Source organism: Mobula birostris, chromosome X, assembly GCF_030028105.1.
Source record: "Mobula birostris isolate sMobBir1 chromosome X, sMobBir1.hap1, whole genome shotgun sequence".
In the NCBI taxonomy this organism is placed as follows: domain Eukaryota; kingdom Metazoa; phylum Chordata; class Chondrichthyes; order Myliobatiformes; family Myliobatidae; genus Mobula; species Mobula birostris.
In genome coordinates this window covers 15,179,525-15,190,225 of record NC_092402.1, presented here as the reverse complement: position 1 = coordinate 15,190,225, position 10,701 = coordinate 15,179,525, and the positions used below count along the sequence as shown (strand labels likewise).

The 10,701-nt window shown below is 50.1% G+C and overlaps 1 long non-coding RNA gene across 1 annotated transcript; it reads right to left on the bottom strand.

Moving 5' to 3' along the window:
• Positions 1 to 3,357: 3,357 nt before the first annotated feature.
• LOC140191679 (uncharacterized) lies at positions 3,358 to 8,101 on the bottom strand. Its single transcript, XR_011883872.1, has 5 exons — positions 8,008 to 8,101; positions 7,090 to 7,266; positions 5,777 to 5,943; positions 4,168 to 4,400; positions 3,358 to 3,813 (listed from the first exon to the last, which is right to left on the bottom strand). It is a non-coding gene; the product is annotated as an uncharacterized lncRNA (long non-coding RNA).
• Between the last annotated feature and the right edge of the window lie 2,600 nt (positions 8,102 to 10,701).

Genomic DNA, 10,701 nt, shown 5'->3' with positions numbered 1-10,701 from the left:
AGTCAGGTACAGTTGGTAAGGACAACATTGGTGCTGACATAGTCCTAGTTTCCAAACGCTGTCACCCTCGTCCCAGCCCTTACCACGATGGTCAATGGCCACTCTCCCACACCCCGGAGGAGAACCATCATCTTACAACCTCTGCAGTCAGCTCTCAGGTCTACACCAGCAATGAACGGTCACGGCAACTGGCCAATGGAGAGGTCTGCTGTGCAATCACTTTCCACAAGGTTCCCTGTCCTGCTGCAATTGTGACAGGTGATCTACCATCCCAGAGGTGAAGCAGCAGGGGAATGAATCACTCGGATTTTCAGTCCGAAATCACGTCTGCGGTGCCGACACCACCTTCCTGTCGTCTGGCAAACGGCCGCTGCAGATCCCTGCTCATCCCCATCTGGGACAGGATATCGTTCATCCTCGGCACCTCCCTCCAGTGGAAGAGAACGCCAAGTATGATGAGGCAAGGGGCAGGGCAAAACCCAGCCTTGATGCAGAACAATGCTCCAGCAGGGATGTAATTAAAGATCTCAGTCACTCACCCATTTCCCTCCACTGCCCCCCGAAAGGTTCTGAGTGTCAGGTGCAGAGCCTGAACCAACAGCTGACAGGACAGGTTTCTTCTTCCACCCCAGTCCCAGATAGCCAGTTGGTTTGGATGTCCCGCACTGATCTTGAGTGCTGGGCCAACTCCGACTTTACCAGAGAAGTGCAGGCATCGAGGAAGCTGCTGAGGGAGCACCAGCCCAAGGCTACAATGTCCAGAGGGTCCCATGGGTCCAGGTCAAGAGGGATTGGTTCTTCGGAAGGAAGAGGGGTGCTGTTTAGGTCTGATGTGGAATGAGCAGTGAGGGGTCAGGTTCCAGGATTGGACCAAGTCCACGGGCACAGCTAAGTTCGAGACTCCTTCAAAGTGTCCTCCGATTCCAAGTGACTCTGTATGTGTTTTTAGAGGAAGGAGAGGGGAAAGGGTAGAAATGGAAAAGGGAGAAGGGACAAGGGACAAGGGAATGAGATCTTCTGTATTAAACAATAACGTCTGAGGGACTGGTGGGCTTGTGAGAAGTCTGCACCCTGTCCCATCCTCAACAAGCCCCTCACCACCAATCCACCTCCCCCATGCACCCTCCCTCCCCATAACCAATTCCCCCCACCCTCAAACTAGCCCATCCTCACTGTGACCCCTGCTCCCTCCCCACCCCCATGTCCCTCACCCTACCCGCTCCAGCCTCAGCCCTCCCTACTCCTTCCGACCTGCCCCAACCCCATCCCTCCTCCCTCTTCACCTCAGGAGTGATCATTCCCTGGTCCTCTCTCCCTGCTATCTCCCAGATAACGCTGCCCCCGGCTACCCCTTCGCTCACAGAAGGAGCGGCCCCGAGATCCAGCGGGCGTGGCTTTGCAATGAAAGAAAATGTGTGTCGAATAACAGAATCAGGGCCCTACCTGGTTCAGCTGTCGGGGGCGGCCGGCCGGCCGACAGACAAGCTGCCGACGGACGGAGACGGGAAACCGGGGCAGCCGAGCAATCTTTTTCCACTGTGTTCCTAGGCATTTTGCAGCTGTGACAGTCCATCTTCAATTCTGATGGATGAGCAGCAAGACACGAAATCTCATTCAGTGGGAACCCGGACAACCCTTCGTCTCCTGATTGAACATTTTGATTGAATCTTATACAGCAGGACTGCAAAACATGGATTAAATCCGCAAAGGAGCACAGTCGTGCACAGTGCAATGATTCTGGACCTTTGAAATTTCTTTCCACAGAGTCCCCAGTCCTATTGCAGGGGCAGCAGCCTGCTGACACTGAACGTGCAGTCGGGCAAAGAATCATATATAATAGGAACAATGACAAGGCTTCGTTCCCTGCTGGATGCCCCTGGAATATTAGGTACAGGTACTGAGAGTTTAACACTCCGACTGTCAAACATGGCTTAAATCTGAAATGAGCTGTTTCAGACTCATACTGGTAGGCATGTACGAAACACCAATTTACTTCTGGGTCAAACACACACTTGGAGGACCACACACAGTTCCCGCCTCCATAATCCTCAGTCAGCACTCCAGGAGCACTGTGCACAATTCTCTCCTCCCTGTGCCTGGGTCAGAAGCACTGGGAGCACAGTGCATGTATGGGAAATTGGAAAACTTGTTCTTAAACATTCGGATCTCCTTCCACTCTCTGGAATACCAGCAGACAGTGAATCATGATGGCATGCCAATTTCTGTCACCCCTTGCCTGTCATCGAGGGGATCCACAACGCTGGATTCTGATCCGATTGTGCATGCCATTGCCTTTGGGGCATCACGGGGCAGTAATCTCTGAACCTCCATAGGCATTCAGCAAAAATGGACAAACTCATCAACCTGGAATATCAATCACATGCAGTGAGGATTAGGCAGTGGGATTGTTGAATGTGGGTTAAATCTGGAAAGGGCTGGATGAGACCCACACTGGAAACACCATGCCCTTTTCTGTCTCCCGATCACAAGGTCAGACCCACAGAGGGAGTACCATGCACAGTTCCCATCTCCATATCCCATGGGTTAGAACTACACCATAGCCTCCTGCCAAGTTGGGAAGTGTGGACAACTCCTGTTTCTTTGGACATTCTAACCCCTCTCCCACTCCCAGTATATGTGCCACCACGTGCCTATGTAGCACGGCCAATCTCTGTCTCCCCTTGCCTCAGCTCGAGGGTGACCCTGGCATGGCATCATCCTGTGACTGTGCTCACTGCAACCTTTGGGCTGTCAATGGCCAGTTGTTTTGTCCATGGGTGCGTCCACGTCCTGATGCAGGAGAATAGTGGTGTTAATGATGAAGCTGAGTTGTATACTGCATACATTCTTTGACAATAAATGTACCTTGAACCTTAATGCAGTCAGGTACAGTTGGTAAGGACAACATTGGTGCTGACAGTCCTAGTTTCCAAACGCTGTCACCCTCGTCCTAGCCCTTACCACGATGGTCAATGGCCACTCTCCCACATCCCGTAGGAGAACCACCATCTTACAACCTCTGCAGTCAGCTCTCAGGCCTACACCAGCCATGAACGGTCACGGCAACTGGTCAATGGAGAGGTCTGCTGTGCAATCACTTTCCACAAGGTTCCCTGTCCTGCTGCAATTGTGACAGGTGATCTACCATCCCAGAGGTGAAGCAGCAGGGGAATGAATCACCTGGATTTTCAGAGTTGGAAATCACGTCTGCGGTGCCGACACCACCTTCCTGTCGTCTGGCAAACGGCCGCTGCAGATGCCTGCTCATCCCCATCTGGGCCCAGGAGATGGTTCATCGTCGGCACCTCCCTCCAGTGGAAGAGAACACCAAGTATGATGAGGCAAGGGGCAGGGCAAAACCCAGCCTTGATGCAGAACAATGCTCCAGCAGGGATGTAATTAAAGATCTCGGTCACTCACCCATTTCCCTCCACCACCTCCGAAAGGTTCTGAGTGTCAGGTGTAGAGCCTGAACCAACAGCTGACAGGACAGGTTTCTTCTTCCACCCCAGTCCCAGACAGCCAGTTGGCCTGGATGTCCCGCACTGATCTTGAGTGCTGGGCCAACTCCTACTTTACCAGAGAAGTGCAGGCATCGAGGAAGCTGCTGAGGGAGCGCCAGCCCAAGGCCACAATGTCCAGAGGGTTCCATGGGTCCAGGTCAAGAGGGATTGGTTCTTCAGAAGGAAGAGGGGTGTTGTTTAGGTCTGATGTGGAACGAGGAGTGAGGGGTCAGGTTCCAGGATTGGACCAAGTCCACGGGCACAGCTTAGTTCGAGACTCCTTCAAAGCGTCCTCCGATTCCAAGTGACTCTGTATGTGTTTTTAGAGGAAGGAGAGGGGAAAGGGTAGAAATGGAAAAGGGAGAAGGGAGAAGGGACAAGAGAATGAGATCTTCTGTATTAAACAATAACGTCTGAGGGACTGGTGGGCTTGTGAGAAGTCTGCACCCTGTCCCATCCTCAACAAGCCCCTCACCACCAATCTACCTCCCCCATGCACCCTCGCTCCCCATAACCAATTCCCCCCACCCTCAAACTATCCCATGGTCACTGTGACCCCTGCTTCCTCCCTCCCCACCCCCATGTCCCTCACCCTACCCGCTCCAGCCTCAGCCCACCCTACTCCTTCCGACCTGCCCCAACCCCATCCCTCCTCCCTCTTCACCTCAGGAGTGATCATTCCCTGGTCCTCTCTCCCCAGCATCTGCAGATTATTTTGTGTCTCCGACACCGAGCACCATCTCTGCCGAGTGCTTCGACCCCGGCCCCGGCAACAGGCAAAGCCGAGGATTTGGGGCCTTCCCCTCTGCAGAGTCTCGATCACACAGTAGCAGCGGTAGCGAAGCAGGCAGTTCAGAAGTTTCTCCAGATGTTCCTCCGTGCTTCTCACGGCTGTCTCTATGAAATCAGGATTGTGCACATTATCCAACTTCGCAAATACACTATCAATTTGGAGCGGCCGTGCACGCTGCGTCGCGCCGCCATCTTCTCCTCCCCTCCATTTACCTTGGGTAACCAATAGCCCTCTTTTTTTCTGAGCTCCATGTACCTATCCAGGAGTCTTTTCAAAGACCCTATCGTATGCGCCTCCACTACCATCGCCGGCAGCCCATTCCACGCACTCACCAATCACTGCGTAAAGAACTTGCCCTGGCATCTCCCCTATACCTACTTCAAAACACCTTAAAACTGTGCCCACTTGTGATAGCCATTTCAGCACTGGGAAAAAGCCTCTGACAATCCACATGATAATGAATGTCTGTCATCTTGTACACCTCCATCAGGTCACCTCTCATCCTCTGTCACGCCAAGGAGAAAAGGCCAAGTTCACTCAAATTATTCTCGTAAGGCATGCTACCTGATCCAGGCAACATCTTTGTAAATCTCTGCACCCTTTCTATAGTATCACATCCTTCCTGCAGTAAGGTGACCAGAACTGAGCACAGTACTCCAAGTGGGGTCTGACCAGGGTCCAATACAGCTGTAATATTACCTCCCGACTTCGAAACTCAGTCCCACGGTTGATGAAGGTCAATGCATCGTATTAGCAAAATGAACCACATCACATTTATCTGGGATGAACTCCATTTGCCACTTTTCAGCCCAGTCTTGTATTCTACCAACGTCCCCCTGTAACCTCTGACAGCCCTCCAACACAACCAACTTTGTATCCTTCACTAACCCATCCCTCCAGTTCCTCATCCAAGTCATTTATCAAAATCACAAAGGGATCCCAGGACAGATCCCTGAGGCACACCACTGGTCACTGACCTCCATGCAGAATGTAACTCGTCTACAACCACTCTTTGCCTTCTGTCGGCAAGCCAATTCTAGATCCACAAAACAGGGTCCCTTTGGATCCCATGCATCCTTACTTTCTCAATGAGCCTTGCATGGGGTACCTTATCAAATGCCTTGCTGAAATCCATATAAGCTACATCTACTACTCTACCTTCATCAATATATTTGGTCACATACTCAGAAAATTCAATCAGGCTCGTAAGGCACAACCTGCCTTTGACAAAGCCATGCTGACTATTGCGAATCATATTATGCCTATCCAAGTGTTCATAAATCTTGCCTCTTAGGATATTTTCCACCAACTTACCAACCACTGAAGCAAGGCTGACTGGTGTATAATTTCTTGGACTATCTCTACTCCCTTTCTTCAATAAGGGAACAACATCTGCAACCCTCCAATCCTCCAGAATCTCCCCCGTCCCCATTGATAATGTAAAGATCATTGCTAGAGGCTCAGTAACCTCCCCCCTCACCTTCCACAGTAGCCTGGGGTACATCTCGTCCGATCCCAGAGACTTATCCAACTTGATGCTTTCCAAAAGCTCCAGCACATCCTCTTTCTTAATGTCTATATGCTCAAGCTTTTCAATCCGCTGTAAGTCAACCCGACAATCGCCAGGATCCTTTTCCTTAGTGAATACTGAAACAGAATATTCATAAAGTACCTGAGCTATCTCCTGTTTCCTGCACACTTTTCCACTGTCACACTTCATTACTCCTATTCTCTTATGTCTTATCCTCCTGCTCTTCACAGACTTGTAGAATGCCTTGGGGCTATCTTAAATCCTGCTCGCCAAGGCCTTCTCGTGGCCCCTACTGCCTCTCCTAATTTCATGGCTTTTGCTTCCCCTTTATGCAAAGGCACCACATTTACTTTCTTAATTTGAAGTAATTGCTCAGCTAGAAGGTCTGGCACCTTGTTCCCTTCAACCTCAACAAGGGCTGGGACCCATATGAAATGTATACACAACCCTGCAGCTTCAACAGATGTTGTCCAATCTCAATGTAACACCCTAATAGAGGTTTCACTGTTGATGTAATGGTATTTCTGTAGGAGCAGTGTTTGGATTATGGTTGGATTTGGAGATAATAGGTGCTTTGGAATGAGAGCCATCCAATCCGGGGAGCGGGTTGTTTTTCAGTGTGCCTGACATCGGTGTGATCTGGGGTCTTGCTTCGGAGGGACATGAAGAGAGAAGACACTGGAGAGAACTGGTTGCAGGATTCAACCCGGGGGAGGACTATCATTCGATGGAGTAAGGTGCAGAGGTCTATTGAGTATCGGTGAATATAACTTTCAGAAGAGCTGAGCTCCAACTTGTGCACATTTGACTGTTTCATTATAATGGGCCTTTTTTGTCTTTTTCTTTCTTTTCTTTACTAACCCTTTAGTTCAGTTAACATTCATAAATATAATTCATATAATCGCATGCAGCACGCTGTTATTTCTTGGCACTGAGATGTACCAGGGGAGCAAAATACACAGTCTCCACACAAACCGAGGTTTGAGGTGGGAGTACCGTCCCAATCTCTTGGATTTGGCAGGACCAGAGTGTGTATTCCCTGGACTAGCACAACCCAGGGAAACCAGGGGTTTTCATCAAGAACAACGTCTGACCTACAATTTAAAGTACATTTTTTAACAGATGTCAAAACAGATCAAATCAGAGCACGGAAGTACATAATCAGGATGTACTTCTCCAGCCCATTCCAAGATTAAAATGATAGCAACCACCTCAGCTGTGAATACAGATACTTTGTATGATAATCCTTTCTCAATAATCACCTGAACCTTTGGAACATAATCAGAGACACCTGAACGACCTGTCACTGGGTCTTTTGAATTAACTGTGATGTGTAAGAATCCACAATGTCTGCCTTGCATGTATTGCTGAATTCCCTATACCACGGATGTACAATCAATTGTCATCTTGATCTTTTCTTGAAGGCTAAAGTCAACCACCTGCAAAGGGAAAAACCATGGAGTAGTGACAGAAAGGGGTACACCGGGACCATATTTCACATCAAAGAACCCAAGATTTTCTGCCCATTCATTTTCCATCCACCCAAAACAGAATACCTTGCGAATACAGTCATCGCAACATGACTGATGTTGGCAATCTTTTAGGACCAGCTTTATGTCCTCTTACATTAACCCAATAAACCATTGCTAACAGTAAGCTGTGTAGATGTAAAGGTACTTAATCCATTTCCACTAGTAATGCTGAAATTGGGGATGATTTAATAGCACCAAAAAATAATCTCAATGATTGAATTTGAACTTCATCTAACGGGCTTTAAGACCACTGGTGAGGCTGACCCAGAAGCAATACATTCATAATCAAAGACAGGTTTGATTAAAGCAAAATACATTTAAGTGACCTCCCACTCGTACCCTCATCAGATCCAAATCAGTCACTTGAGCACATTAAAGACATTATTTACGCATCTGCAGATTTTTATTGACATGATCCTTCCAAATTATCCTTGTGTCCATCCACATACCGAGACACTTTATCACTGACTGGACCCCTGATTTAACATGTAAATTGAGATCAATTGTGGGGGCAATGTTCCTTTTAGAACACAAAATAAACAGCTCAAGTTTTCGCAATGGAAAATTTCAGTCCCCACTCATGTCCCCATTTCACTACTTCATTAATAGCTGCTTGCATTTCCCTAACTATATAATTTATATTCCTACCTCTTTCTCACAATGCACCATCATCACCATTTCACGCTGCTCTTTCCGAAGGCCCTGCTCGTTTGTTTAAATCTCGCGCTCACTCTCACGATATCTCAATCCCGCCGAAAGGCTCCTCTCATGCCCGATGACCTCCACAGAAACGGCTGCTCGGCTGCCCCAGGTTCCTGTCTCTGTTCGTCGGCACCTTGTCGGCCCGCCGCGCCCGACAGCTCAACGCCGCTCCCCGGGCACCAGGTAGGGGCCTGATTCTGTTATTCGACACACATTTTCTTTCATTGTAAAGCCACGCCCGCTCGATCTCTGGCCACTCCTTCTCTGCGTGAAGGGGAAGCGGGGGGCAGCATTATCTGGGAGATAGCGGGGAGAGAGGACCAGGGAATGATCACTCCTGAGGTGAAGAGGGAGATGGGGAGAGAGGGAGGAATGGGGATGGGGGAGGTCGGAAGGAGTGAGGAGGGCTGAGCCTGGAGGGGGTAGGGAGAGGAGATGAGGAACATGGAGATGGGGTTCAAATTCAGGGACACTCTAGAGTTCAGGCGAGGGGTGACAGAAATTCGCATGCTATCATTATTCACTGCTTGCTGGTGTTCTTGAGTGGAAGGAAATTAGATTGTTTGAGAGCAAATTTTCCAATTTCCCACACATGCAACGTGCTCCCAGTGTGCTGACGGATGATTCTGAAGGCAGTAACTGTGTGTGGTGTTCCAAGTGCATATGGAAATGGGAATTAAAACTATGTAGAGGTGTAAGAAGCTACAATGGCTGCCTTGCACGTATTGCTGAGTTGCCTCTACCATGGATGTACAATCAGTTGTCATCTTGATCTTTTCTTGAAGGCTAAGGTCAACCACTGGCAACCACCATGGGTCCAGGTCAAGAGAACCACCATCTTGCACCCTCTGCAGTCAGCTCTCAGGCTTACACCAGCCCTGAATGGTCATGGCAACTGGCCACTGGAGAGGTCTGCTTTGCAATCTCTTTCCACAAGGTTCCCTGTCCTGCTACAATTGTGACAGATGGTCTACCATCCCAGAGGTGAAGCAGCAGGGGAATGAATCACCTGGATTTTCGGGGGCAGAAATCACATCTGCGGTGCCGACACCACCCTCCTGTCGTCTGGCAAACAGCCGCCGCAGATGCCTGCTCATCCCCATCTGGACCCAGGACATCGTTCATCCTCGGCACCTCCCTCCAGTGGAAGGGAACGCCAGATATGATGGGGCAAGGGGGAGGGCAAAACCCAGGCCTGATGGAGAAGAATGCTCAAACAGGGATGTAATTAAAGATCTCGGTCACTCACCCATTTCCCTCCACCACCCCCGAAAGGTTCTGAGTGTCAGGTGCAGAGCCTGAACCAACAGCTGACAGGACAGGTTTCTTCTTCCACCCCAGTCCCAGACAGCCAGTTGGTCTGGATGTCCCGCACTGATCTTGAGTGCTGGGCCAACTCCCACTTTACCAGAGAAGTGCAGGCATCGAGGAAGCTGCTGAGGGAGCGCCAGCCCAAGGCCACAATGTCCAGAGGGTCCCATGGGTCCAGGTCAAGAGGGATTGGTTCTTCAGAAGGAAGAGGGGTGTTGTTTAGGTCTGATGTGGAACGAGGAGTGAGGGGTCAGGTTCCAGGATTGGACCAAGTCCACGGGAACAGCTTAGTTCAAGACTCCTTCAAAGTGTCCTCCGATACTGAGTGACTCTGTATGTGTTTTTAGAGGAAGGAGAGAGGAAAGGGAGAAGGGAATGAGATCTTCTGTATTAAACAATAATGTCTGAGGGACTGGTGGGTTTGTGACATGTCTGTACCACCATCCCTCCACCCTGTCCCATCCTCAACGAGCCCCTCACCACCAATCCACCTCCCCCATGTACCCTCCCTCCCAATAACCAATTCCCCCACCCTCAAACTATCCCATCCTCACTGTGACCCCTGCTCCCTCCTCCCCACCCCCATGTCCCTCATTCCCCCACCCTACCCCATCCCCATGTCCCTCATCCCTCCCTGCCCCATCCCCTACCCCATCCCTCCTCCCTCTTCACCTCAGGAGTGATCATTCCCTGGTCCTCTCCCCCCGCTATCTCCCAGATAACGCTGCCCCCCGCTTCCCCTTCGCACAGAGAAGCAGCGGCCCGAGATCGAGGAGGCGTGGCTTTGCAATGAAAGAAAATGTGTGTCGAATAACAGAATCAGGCCCCTACCTGGTGCCCGGGGAGCGGTGTTGAGCTGTCGGGCGCGACGGGCCGACAAGGTGCCGACGGACGGAGACGGAGACGGGAACCCGGGGCAGCCGAGCAGCCGTTTCTGTGGAGGTCATCGGGCGCGAGAGGAGCCTTTCGGCGGGATTGAGATATCGCGAGAGTGAGCGCGAGATTTAAACAAACGAGCAGGGCCTTCGGAAAGAGCAGCGTGAAATGGTGATGATGGTGCATTGTGGGAGAGAGGTAGGAATATAAATTATATAGTTAGGGAAATGCAAGCAGCTATTAATGAAGTAGTGAAATGGGGACATGAGTGGGGACTGAAATTTTCCATTGCGAAAACTTGAGCTGTTTATTTTGTGTTCTAAAAGGAACATTGCCCCCACAATTGATCTCAATTTACATGTTAAATCAGGGGTCCAGTCAGTGATGAAGTGTCTCGGTATGTGGATGGACATAAGGATAATTTGGAAGGATCATGTCAATAACAATCTGCAG